Genomic DNA, 13,203 nt, shown 5'->3' with positions numbered 1-13,203 from the left:
CTCAAATAAATCTTATACTTATCATGTCACACCCTAGTTGTGTGGTTAAGGGGACTGTCACATCCATTGTGTCACAAACTGATCTTCATTTGGATTTTCATTCATTCATTCAATAAATATTTATTGAATGCCTACTATATCTTAATGTACTAAGTACTCAGAATGTTACAATAAACACTCAAAAATCTTATGGTCTAACAGGGGTACCAGAAAAATAGACTATTAGAATGCAGCATGATAACAGTATTTATTGAGTGTTGTACCTTGCAGCCTATTTGTCTCCTTTAATACTTACAGTTATCTGTAAAGTAAGTAAGGAGAGTATATGGAGTGAGTAGAAGACGAGGCCACAGAGTAAGAAACTTAGAAGAAGGCTGAAAAAAAGTGATTTAGGTGGGAAATGAGAGTTTGAAATTCTGGGTACTAAAGGGAAGTGAGTGCTTTAAGGAGGAATCGATGTTTTAAGAAGGGAAATATTGCCGTTCATTCACATGTATCTTAAGCCCCTAGAACAATGCCTGGTACACAGTAGGCACTGTGTTAACATTGGTAGAATGAAGTCTTGCAGAAATCAAATAAGATAAAGGACCCAAAAATGTCTACAAATGACCATTTGTGATTAAGGCTTCAGAGCCGTGAAAGGGATATAAGCTGCATTGCAATGAGGTGCTTTCATGGTTGTATATACAATTGAGTTAGAGTTGGCGTATGTATGCCCATGACTTGGCCTCCTGAGGACACTAGAATAGAGACCTAAAGTGATCTGTTAGCATAGAACGAGGGCACAGAGAGTTATAGATTTGTAAGGAGTGTTTTTATTAAGTATGTTAGCCTAGTAAATTATCTTTTTCTGCCATTGAGGAATCCAAAGCTTACATGTTGCTGGAGAAATTCTAGCCAGCTTCTTTATTCATTTATTTATACTATGCATTAGAATGATGTTTTTCTAGCTTTTAAACAGCTGTGGAACCTTGTGTTCACTGAGTTTTTACATCAAGGCCTGCTGGGTAAATTCAGTAAAAGAACTGGTCTGGTTGCAGTGATGGCTGATACTCAGCACATATACTCTCAAACTCTTGGCCCCCAGGACTCCATGGGGCACCAGAAAATTCCTAGCATCCCTCAGATGCTAGTTTAAAACTAATTGCTACTGGCACAGTGGTGCACACCTGTAGTCCCAGCTACTTGGGAGGCTGAGGTGGAAGGATCACTTGAATTCAGGAGTTTGAATCCAGCCTGGACAACATAGTGAGAACCTGTCTATGGAACAAAAAAAAAAAAAAAAAAAGGAAAGAAAAGAAAAGAAAAATCCACTGGCCTGAGGTAGCTGATGGAAGCTCAAGTAGGATTTAAGGAGCCCTTCAGTTTTCATTAGCAGTGAAGAGATGGCAGTAATCAAGACAGGTGGCCTTTCTTGTCCTGGGTTTATATTGTCATCCTGATTTAAACCATAGATTTTAGGTTTATCCTTGCTTTTGGATTTTTTTTTTCTCAAGGGTCCCAGCTTTTAGGGATTATATTTTATATTTTACACAGCATTTAGCTTGCCCTGTGTCTGTAAAGGCAGCCTATTTGAATATCTGAGGTTTAGATTAGATTGCATTTCACAGATTGGTTGAATATTGGAGTTCCTCTGTTTGCTTTGATGTTTCTTGGTTTTATTTTGTTTTAAGTTTAAGATCTGCTGTTTCTTTGGAGGAAAACAAGGTGTGCTAGCAGTTACAGCAGCCAGCTGGGTTGGCTTGAGAGGAGATGGACTGAAAAGCAGAGGTAGCCTCAGAGGTCAAGGTGCCAGGATGTTGGTTATTTTCTTAAAAACCAACCCACCAACCAAAAACCACCATTCAGACTGTTCTACAGCAGTCTGTCTTCCTGTGGTTCTCACAGGCTAGCTTAAATCTTGGGTAGATATGAGATGCTTATCACATTGCTATATATATTTCTTTTCCAGATGGATAGCAAGAATATTTGAAGTAAGTCCATTTGAACCATGGACAACAAGGGATAAAGTGGAGCGAGCGAGTGTATGTGTGGAAAGCATCCACCTGGGCAGACAAGAAGTCCGACTTCCTTGGTTTGCCTGCTTGCTTGTTTTCCTGCTCTTGTCTGTTTGTTGTTCTTGCTGTTTGTGGTCAACCCCTCTGCTAGCACTGAAAGTCATTCAGCTGCCCTACTCCAGGGGTGGCTCCTCCACACCTGCCCATCATTAACAACATTTCTTTCTCTGCTGGATCATTTCCATCAACACACAAAAATGCCTAATAGCTCCCACCAAAGCCTCTGTTCCTCCCATCACTCTTCTAGCTACTTCGCTGTTGTGTCCCTTCACACCCTAACACCTCCTCACATCCTAACAAAACCGTTGCCAGTTTTTTCATCCCTTCCTTAACCTATTCCAGTCAGGCTTTTATTTCTTTCTCTGCTAAACCTCTTTTCAAGGCACTCACTCTCTGTGCTGCCACATCTAGTGGTCAGTTCTCAGATCTCATGTCATGTTCCTGTGCATTTGCTGCTAGGGAGGATGCAAAATAAAGTAATAATACTATACCAAATACGATACCATATCTACCTTTGAAGACCTATGAACCATATATTGACAAGAAGCAGCCAGATTGTACCCTGAATGCTACCTAAAAGCTAAAGTGTAGAGAATATGAGAAAACAGTGCTTAGGGAACATGTGGAAGTCAGCAGCTCTCATACTTTCTTCAGATTGGCTGTGTCTGGAGAGCCGAGGCCATTTCTGTGATGTCCCTTCTGTGTTTGTGAAAGATCAGGTAGGATAACTGGTGGTAAGAAACTTCAATTTATCTTACCCTAAAGTGTGTCTTACGTTTATAATGGAGAATGTGTTGATACAGTGGCAAGAGTGGGTTTTGAATTTGGTTTGCAAACTGGCTTACAGCACTCTGGTAAAAGAATTGCTGATGTTCAGTTGGGTAGGATGAGGGATTGATGCTGCTGTAGGCGCAGATGGATTCCATTATGTGCTTTTGAATAATCTGAGATCTCTGCAAACTTTACAGTTCATTGTCTTTCCCTAAAAGCAAGATGGGTTTAGTTTTCTAGCTCAACAGTGAACATTAGTCAACTCAGGTTGAGTATAGCTAGAGCAAAAAGAGGTAATTGGGGTTTTTTTAATGGGCAAGGAACAAATGCTGTGTTATCTCCTAAATTCAAAGTTAAAATTGAGTCAGAATGCCAATGCTTAGAAAATAGGGACCTGAGAGAACTGAGGAATGGACTAGCTTTGCTTTAGCCCTGATTTTATTCCTAAACCCTTCTGTTAAGCCTCCCCTGGCAAGTGTGATGGCTTGTGCTTCCCTGCCCTAGATTTATTTATGTGGAAATCTGTATATAGAATGGCTCATGTAGTGCCAACATCCTGTGCTCGTGGCTACCACCGGGGACCTCGATCTGTTACTTGGTGATCTTGCCCTTTTTTTGTCTTAAGCCCTCATTCTGTGATCTACTTTTATAGTGATTTGCATGAATTGAAAATTGCCACATATTCTTTGAAAGCAATTAAGTCTCAATAATAGGACTCATGCCAGTTTGAATGTTTAAACGCATGCTAGGGTTTGAATTCTGCATTCTCTATACTTAATTTTAAGTCTTTAAGAGCTTGAAGACTTTATTCTAACTTTATTAGTTTATACCTCCTGTTTGTTTAACCAAATACTTTAGAATGGGAAATTTGTAAATAGCAGAGGTGTATTTCTCACAGCTCTGGAGGCTGGAAAGTTCAAGATCAAGGCACCAGCGGATTTGGTGGTTGGTGAGGGCTGTTCTTTCTGCTTCAAAGATGGTGCCTCCAGGCTGTGTCCTCATACAGTGGACATGGGTAGAAGGGCAAAAATGGACTAGGGCACTCTCTTCAGTATCTTTTATAAAAGCACCAGTCCCATATATGAAAGCAGAGCCCTCATGACCTAATCACCTCCTAAGGATCCCCCCCCTTAATACTGTTGCATTGGGGACTAAATTCAGCATGAATTTTGGAGGACACAAACATTCAAACCATAGCACTGATTAAGGAAACAATTTAGCCATCCTAAGCTAGTGGGTATCACCCTCTCAGTGTATGGAAATTGCATATGACCAGGAACTAAAAGCTGGGCATAAGATCTGGGTCACTCATATCCAGGGGGATTCTCTTCATAAGAAGAGATGGGCTGAATTTCCATTTATAGGGGCTGTCCCTAAGGAGACTTCAAGCCATATGCTTCTCAGGATTCAGGTTGCACACAACCTGATTCTCACAGTTGATTTGGGCCTGCAAGACTGTAAACCCATCCCATTATCATGTTTTCATTCCTCATGCATGTACATTTATCGTTAAATCTTTGTGATTCATCAAATGTATTTACCTTCTTATTCTACTTTAAATTCCTTTCTTGTTCTTCCTTGGCCCTCCTGTGTATATCCCTCAGCTTTGCTAGGCCTTAAGATCATCTCACATTCTTCATCATAATATTAAAAATAAATTCTGTGATGGAAGCATATATGGGAATATATGCAAAGATCTCTGAGAAGATAAAGAAGAGTCTCTGGAAGGATCAGAAAAAACTCCATAGAAAATGGATTTTTAAAGCTACAACTTGATGTTAACCTGCTGAAATGTGTGTGGAGGAGGGTTAGGAGGAAGCAGTCATTCATGCTATGAAGATAACAGCATGAGCAACTGCAGTGGGTCATGAGTGAGTGGGTGGTTATGAGTGGGAGACAGAGCCAGTGAGTTGGGAGGGGCACAGGTCAGTTTAACCTTTACCTTGGAGGCAACGTAGAGCAGGTGAGTTCCATACAGATTTGGCTTTGAATATGAGTTCTACTGCTTCTTAGTTGTGAGATTGGACAAGGCACTTGACCTCTCTTTGTCAGCCCCAGTTCTCTTGTTTATAAAATGGAGGTGATAGTAATAACTACATGGTGGGATTGTATTGAGAAATTAAATGAGATCATGCATGTAAACTGCTGAGCCCTGTGCACCATAAGAACTAAGTAAATGTGAGCCATTATCGTTTAAGTAGGGAGCATTATGCCTGACAGAGTCCATACATTTGTTTCTTGATTTAAAATAGCTGCTATTCCTGAGAGGGAGGGATTCCTATTTTCTAAATGATGGAAACAGGGGCTTACAGAAGGTAAATTGCCACTTAGGAAGTAGCTGAATTGGTTTTCCAACCTGGATCTATCTGGCTACAAAACTGATACCTTGTTCCAGGAAGGATTTAAGGATGCTCAGGAGGAAGACATTCCCAGAGTTACACTCTAGAAGGTCAAGGAGTGAATGGGAGATGTAGTGGAATGGAGGGCATATTTGGAAATACCTTTTCTGTGAAGGAAAATCCAAGAGAGAATGATGTAAGGAGACACTTTAACTTGAAAAGATTCTTGTGAGAGAAGGAAAGGGGCTATTTGCAATAGAGGAGAGAGACTAGAACAAAGTTGAAACTCAACTTCATGGAAGCAGAGGGTGGTGGAATTTTCGAGAGCTGGGTGAGATAGTGTAAAAGTACTGGGGACAAGAGGCCATCTGGATCCTGTAAAGGCCAGGGTGAGGGGGTTCATGGGTCATCTGTGTTTGCTGATTGGCTTTATCCAAAGGAAGAGTAAACATTCTTAGGAAGTAGTCCTGCAGCATGGCACAAGATGCCCACCAAAGTTAGGCACATTCCACAGAAAGTGGAAGAAAGGGGTGCTATTTCCTTTTGTCATGACATTTCAGAGAATGGTTCCCCTGGGTCCTTGAGAAAGACATTCCTGGGTTGTAAGAAGGCTAAGGAAAGATGTATGTTTCAAAGGGGAACAGAAATAATTTATAATTTTAAGTTTTCTGAACAAAATGCTCTAAGGGAAGTTAGGGCCTAATGTTAGTGATGTAGTTTGTATGTCCTCACCCAAATCTCATTGAAATGTAATCTCCAGTGTTGGAGTTGGGGCCTAGTGGGATGTGATTGGATCCTGGGGTAGATTTCTCATAAATGGTTTAGTCCATCTTCTTGGTACAATCCTCAAGATAGTGAGTTCTTGCAAGATCTGGTCATTTAAGTGTTAGGCACCTCTCCTCACCCCTTGCTCCTACTCCTGCCATGTGAGATGCTTGCTCCCCTTTCACCTACTGCCATGACTAGAAGCTTCCTGAAGCCTCCCCAGAAGCAGATGCCCATGTTATGCTTCCTGTACAGCCTGAAGAACTATGAGCCAATTAAACTTCTTTTATTTATAAATTACCTAAGCTCAGATATTTTTTATAGCATACAAGAATGGCCTAATAGAGTGAGGAAGAAGCCTGTCTGAAGTACAGTCAGGCTGAGGGGAGCATTAAGGCCAACTTGATGCGGGGAAGTCTTTTAGTACCCCAATGCAAGCAGATGGTGATATTGGCAGAGAGGGAGGGCATAACTTGTGGTGCTTGGGTTGCGTGGTCCTAGAGGGACAGAAGGGCCAGAATCCAGAGCACAACTGGGATTGTATGGGCTGACAAGTAAAAGTATATGATAGCAATACTGTATGATATCATGTGTGCAAGTCCATTTTGTATTGCCACAAAAGAATACCTGAATCTGGGTAATTAATAAAGGGGTTTATTTGGCTTGCTGTTTTGCATGCTCTACAAGCATGGCACTAGTGTCTACTTGGCTTCTGATGAGGCCTCAAGAAGCTTTTACTCATGGCAGAAAGGAAGGGGAGCCAATGTGTCACATGGCAAGAGAAAGAGCAAGAAGTGGAGATGGTGCCAGACTCCTTTAACAACCAGATCTCACATGAAACTCGTTACTGCTGGTAAGGCACAAAGCCATTCATGAGGTGGCCTCACCCATGGCCCAAACACCTCCCAGCAGGCCCCACTTTTAACATTAGGGATCACATTTCCCATGGGATTTGGAGGGAACACACGTTGAAACTGTATCAGCATATTAAACAAAACCTACTCCTCACGTGGTCAAAGTACAAACTTTTGTTTTTGTTTTTGTCTTTTTTTGTGTGTGTGATGGAGTCTTATTCTATTTTGTCCAGGCTGAAGTGCAGTGACATGATCTCAGCCTCTGCCTCCCAGGTTCCAACGATTCTCCTGTCTCAGCCTCCTGAGTAGCTGGGATTACAGACATATGCCACCATGCCCAGCTAATTTTTATATGTTTAGTAGAGATGGGGTTCCACCATGTTGGCCAGGCTGTCTTGAACTCCTGACCTCAGGTGATCTGCCTGGCTCGGCCTCCCAAAGTGCTGGGATTACAGGCATGTGCCACCATGCCCAGCTAATTTTTGTATTTTTACAAAAATCCCATGTAGAGGGAGAGGCATTCTGATTTTTGGTATTCTCAGCCTTTTTAGGCTGGTTTCTTTCCTTCGTTATAAATTTATCCATCTGTCATCTTTGTAATTACTGCCTTTCTAATTACGTTTCTGAGTGGACGTCCAATTTATTGATTCCCAGCACCACAATCTGAGCAACCCACTGCACCGGCTAAAACAGTGGCATTGAGATTGATGGTGCTTTTCTGCCCGGAAATCTCCAGTCCGGTTTCCTTCTTGAGTTTGTCCTTCAATTGTCCTGAATAGGTGACTCTGCCTTCCCGGAGCTCCAAACATTGGTCAAAAGGGGACCAGTCCCTTTTATTCTGCACCAAGAACCACCACGCCCAAGGCACTGGCAAAACCACTGTGTTGGCCATAAGAGTTGTGCTGGCGACCCATGGGCTCCTCCGCTGGGAATCTCCCAGTCTGTGAGCAACAAAATTTGTCTGAAAGTGAGGCATCCTCTCATTCTCTGGGCTTTCACTGGGAGCTACAATCCCGGGCTGTTAGCAATCAGCCATTTTGGATCAAACCCTATTGAGAGTTTTTAGCATAAAGGGCTGTTGAATTTGGTCGAAGGTTTTCTCTGCATTTATTGAGATAATCATGTGGTTTTTGTCTTTGGTTCTCTTTATGTGGTGAATTATGTTTATAGGTTTGCATATGTTGAACCAGCCTTGCATACCCAGGATGAAGCCTAATTGATCATGGTGGATAAGCTTTTTGATGTGCTGTTGGATTCAGTTTGCCAGTTTTTTATTGAAGATTTTTGCATCAGTGTTCAGCCTGTAGTTTTCTTTTTTAGTTGTGTCTCTGCCAGATTTGGGTATCAAGATGATGTTTGTTTCATAGAAAGAGTTAGGGAGGATTCCCTCTTTTTGTATTGTTTGGAATAATTTCAACAGGAATCGTACCGGCTCCTCTTCATGTCTTGTAAAATTCAGCTGTGAACCTGTCTGGACCTGGACTTTTTTTGGTCAGTAAGCTATTAATTGCTGCCTTGACTTCAGACCTTGTTATTGGTCTATTCAGGGTTTCAACTTCTTCCTGGCTTAGTCTTGGGAGTGTATAAGTTTCCAGGAATTTTTCATTTCTTCCAGATTTACTGGTTTATGTACATAAAGTTGTTTGTAGTCATCTCTGATGGTAGTTTGCATTTCCAAGGAATCGGTGGTGATCTCCCTTTTATTGTTTTTTATTGCATCTATTTGATTCTTCTCCCACCCCCTTTTTTTTATTAGTCTAGCTAGTGGTCTATTTTGTTGATCTTTTCAAAAAACCAACACCTGGATTTATTGATTCTTTGATGTTTTTTTTGTGTGTCTCTATCTCCTTCAGTTCTGCTCCGATCTTAACTGTGTCTTGTCTTCTGCTTGCTTTTCAGTTTTTTATCTTGCTCCTCTAGCTCTTTCGATTTTGACAACAGGGTGTCAATTTTAGATCTTTCCTTGTTTCTCATGTGGGCATTTATTGCTATAAATTTCCCTATAGACACTGTTTAAATGCGTCCCTTAGGATCTGGTACATTGTGTCTTCATTCTTGTTGGTTTCAAAGAACATCTTTATTTCTGCCTTCATTTCATTGTTTATCCATTTATCACTCAGGAGCAAGTTGTTCAGTGTCCCCATGATTGTGTGGTTTTGAGTGCTTTTCTCAATCCTGAGTTCTAATTTGATTGTGCTGTGGTCTGAGAGACTGTTTGTTATGATTTCCATTCTTTTGCATTTGCTGAGGAGTGATTTACTTTCAATTATGTGGTCAATTTTGGAGTAAGTGCAATGTGATGCTGAGGAGAATGTGTATTGTGGATTTGGGGTGGAGTGTCCTGTAAATGTCTATTAGGTCTGCTTGGTCCAAATCTTTGTTCAAGTCCTGGATCTTCTTGTTGATCTTCTGCCTCGTTTATCTGTCCAATATTATCAGTGGAGTGTTAAAGTCTCCCACTATTATTGTGCAGGAGTCAAAGTCTATTTGTATGTCTATAAGAACTTGCTTTATGTATCTGGGTGCTCCTGCATTGGGTGCATAAATATTTAAGACAGTTAGCTCTGCTTGTTGCATTGATACAGGATCAGTTCTTAGACATACAATTGCTAGGTTATAAAGCACATGTATTTTTAAGACTTAACATATTTGGCCAAGTTTACTCCTATAAAATGTCAAATGCATAATTTTTAAAATGTTAAAACGTATTCTAATACAAATATAGAGTAAGCACAGGTCAAGTTTTTATTTAATTCATTAATAAGGAAACCAGGAGGATAACAAAGCCAGTTCAAAGAAAGACATGTGAAATTAAGTGTGTGTACACGCATGCAGACACACACACACTTGTATCTGTCTATATGTATACATATGTATATCTGTCTACATATGTATATACATATGTGAAACTATAAGTATAAACATATATTATATACATATAAGTATATACATATATTATGTACACATCTATACATATATTATGTACATGTATTATAATATATGCATATATTACATAGAGATCCCATAATCTATACGATATATATATAGTGTGCATATTATGTATATATACTACAGAATATACATATACATAATATATACATATATACCTAAGAAAAAGAATACTAAAATCATCATAAATTATTGCTAAATTAGGTATATATCTGATGAATGACCTACAAAGTAATAAACCGTAACTTTTGGTGCTATCTTCTTTATAGAGCAGAAATCATTTTTGTCTGCAGGACAAATTTTATCTCCATTGGATAAAAAAACTAACACTTTACCAATTTTCTACAAGCTAACATCTGAATTTACAGTTGTAAAATGTGCAAATCAATAACAACAAGTCAGGATTCAATTCACCTTAGACGGGTTAGTTAGGCACTGCTCTAACATGAAAATGAATTATGCAATCGTATTTTGCTTTCCAAGTTTTGGGAAATCTTTTTCTGACCAAAGGTCATCCCAATTTACAGTTCTCACTGGTCACATGTGAAAGGGCCTGTTTGACCCCTTGTGATTACTATTATCTCTTTTAAAAATGTTTGCCAATTTCATAGATAAAAATGAAATCACATAATTTTTAGTATTAATCTGATAATATTTTTCTCATAGTCCTATTGAACATTTATTGTTAATATCAATTGCTCATTGTTCTAGTGGCGTATTTGTATTAGTCTTTTCCTTCTTGATTCATGTTTTTTGATATATTCCTACCAAATTTTTTCTTAAATTATATATTGATTTCTATTTTCTTCTATTTTTATTTCCTTGGAATTTTAATTTTTTATTTACTTTTTCTTCTTTCATCTCATTTTTTTTCTTTTTTATTGCATTTTAGGTTTTGGGGTACATGTGCAGAACGTGCAAAATAGTTGCATAGGTACACACATGGCAGTGTGTTTTGCTGCCTTCCTGCCCTTCACCCACATTTGACATTTCTCCCCAGGCTATCCCTCGCCAGCTCCCCCTCCACTGTCCCTCCCCATTCCCCCCAATAGACCCCAATGTGTAGTACTCCCTTCCCTGTGTCCATGTGTTCTCATTTTTCCTCACCCACCTATGAGTGAGAATATGTGGTATTTCATTTTCTGCTCTTGTGTCAGTTTGATGAGGATGATATTCTCCAGATTCATCCATGTCCCTACAAAGGATGTGAACTCATTGTTTTTGATTACTGCATAGTATTCCATGGTGTATATGTGCCACATTTTCCCTGTCCAGTCCATCATCGATGGGCATTTGGGTTGGTTCCAGGTCTTTGCTATTGTAAACAGTGCTGCAATGAACATTTGTGTGCATGTGTCCTTATAGTAGAACGATTTATAGTCCTTTGGATATATACCCAGTAATGGGATTGCTGGGTCAAATAAAATTTCTATTTCTAAGGCCTTGAAGAATCGCCACACTGTCTTCCACAATGGTTGAACTAATTCACACTCCCACCAGCAGTGTAAAAGTGTTCCTATTTCTCCACATCCTCTCCAGCATCTGTTGTCTCCAGATTTTTTAATGATCACCATTCTAACTGGCGTGAGATGGTATCTCAGTGTGGTTTTGATTTGCATCTCTCTAATGACCAGTGATGATGAGCATTTTTTCATATGTTTGTTGGCCTCATGTATGTCTTCTTTCGTAAAGTGTCTGTTCATATCCTTTGCCCACTTTTGAATGGGCTTGTTTGTTTTTTTCCTGTAGATCTGTTTGAGTTCTTTGTAAATTCTGGATATCAGCCCTTTGTCAGAAGGGTAGATTGCAAAAATTTTTTCCCATTCTGTTGGTTGCCAATTCACTCTAGCGATTGTTTCTTTTGCCGTGCAGAAGCTGTGGAGTTTGATTAGGTCCCATTTGTCTATTTTGGCTTTTGTTGCCAATGCTTTTGGTGTTTTGGTCATGAAGTCCTTGCCTACTCCTATGTCCTGAATGGTTTTGCCCAGATTTTCTTCTAGGGCTTTTACGGTGCCAGGTCTTATGTTTAAATCTTTAATCTATCTGGAGTTAATTTTAGTGTAAGGTGTCAGGAAGGGGTCCAGTTTCTGCTTTCTGCACATGGCTAGCCAGTTTTCTAAACACCATTTATTAAACAGGGAATCCCTTCCCCATTGCTTGTTTTTGTCAGGTTTATCAAAGATCGTATGGTTGTAGATATGTTGTGTTGCCTCTGATGCCTCTGTTCTGTTCCATTGGTCTATATCTCTGTTTTGGTACCAGTACCATGCTGTTTTGATTACTGTATCCTTGTAGTATAGTTTGAAATCCGGTAGTGTGATGCTCCCCATTGTGTTCTTTTTGCTTAGAATTGACTTGGCTATGCAAGCTCTCTTTTGGTTCCATATGAAGTTCATGATGAATTTTTTCAGTTCTGTAAAGAAAGTCAGTGGTAGCTTGATGGGGATAGCGTTGATTCTGTAAATTACTTTGGGCAGTATAGCCATTTTCATGATATTGATTCTTCCTAACCATGAACATGGAATGTTTCTTCATCTGTTTGTGTCCTCTCTTATTTCATTGAGCAGTGGTTTGTAGTTTTCCTTGAAGAGGACCCTTACATTCTTTGTAAATTGTATTCCTAGGTATTTTATTCTCTTTGTAGCAATTGTGAATGGCAGTTCATTCTTGATTTGGCTCTCATTAAGTCTGTTGTTACAGACTTAAATGGTAATGTTACTATCATTCTGGTATAGGAATGCTTGTCATTTGTGCACATTGACTTTATATCCTGAGACTTTGCTGAAGTTGCTTATCAGTTTCAGGAGTTTTTGGGCTGAGACGATGGAGTCTTCTAGATATACTATCATGTTATCTGCAAATAGAGACAAATGGGCTTCCTCCTTTCCTATTTGAATACCCTCTATTTCTTTTTCTTGCCTGATTGCTCTGGCTAGAACTTCCAGTAGTATATTGAATAGGAGTGGTGAAAGAGGGCATCCTTGTCTAGTGCTGAATTTCAAAGGGAATGCTTCCAGTTTTTGCCCATTCAGTATGATATTGGCTGTTGGTTTGTCATAAATAGCTTTTATTACTTTGAGATATGTTCCATCAATACCGAGTTAATTGAGGGTTTTTAGCATAAAGAGCTGTTGAATTTTGTCAAATGCCTTCTCTGCATCAACTGAGATAATTATGTGGTTTTTGTGTTTGGTTCTGTTTATGTGGTGAATTACGTTTATAGACTTGTGTATGTTGAACCAGCCTTGCATCCCCGGGATGAATCTTACTTGATCATGATGAGTAAGTTTTTTGATGTGCTGTTGCAATCAGTTTTCCAGTATTTTATTGAAGATTTTTGCCTCTATGTTCATCATGGATATTGGCCTGAAGTTTTCTTTTCTTGTTGAGTCTCTGCCGGGTTCTGGTATCAGGATGATGTTGGTCTCATAAAATGATTTGGGAAGGATTCCCTCTTTTTGGATTATT

The sequence above is a fragment of the Callithrix jacchus genome, chromosome 9 (assembly GCF_049354715.1).
Source record: "Callithrix jacchus isolate 240 chromosome 9, calJac240_pri, whole genome shotgun sequence".
In the NCBI taxonomy this organism is placed as follows: domain Eukaryota; kingdom Metazoa; phylum Chordata; class Mammalia; order Primates; family Cebidae; genus Callithrix; species Callithrix jacchus.
Note: the sequence above shows the minus strand (reverse complement) of the source record.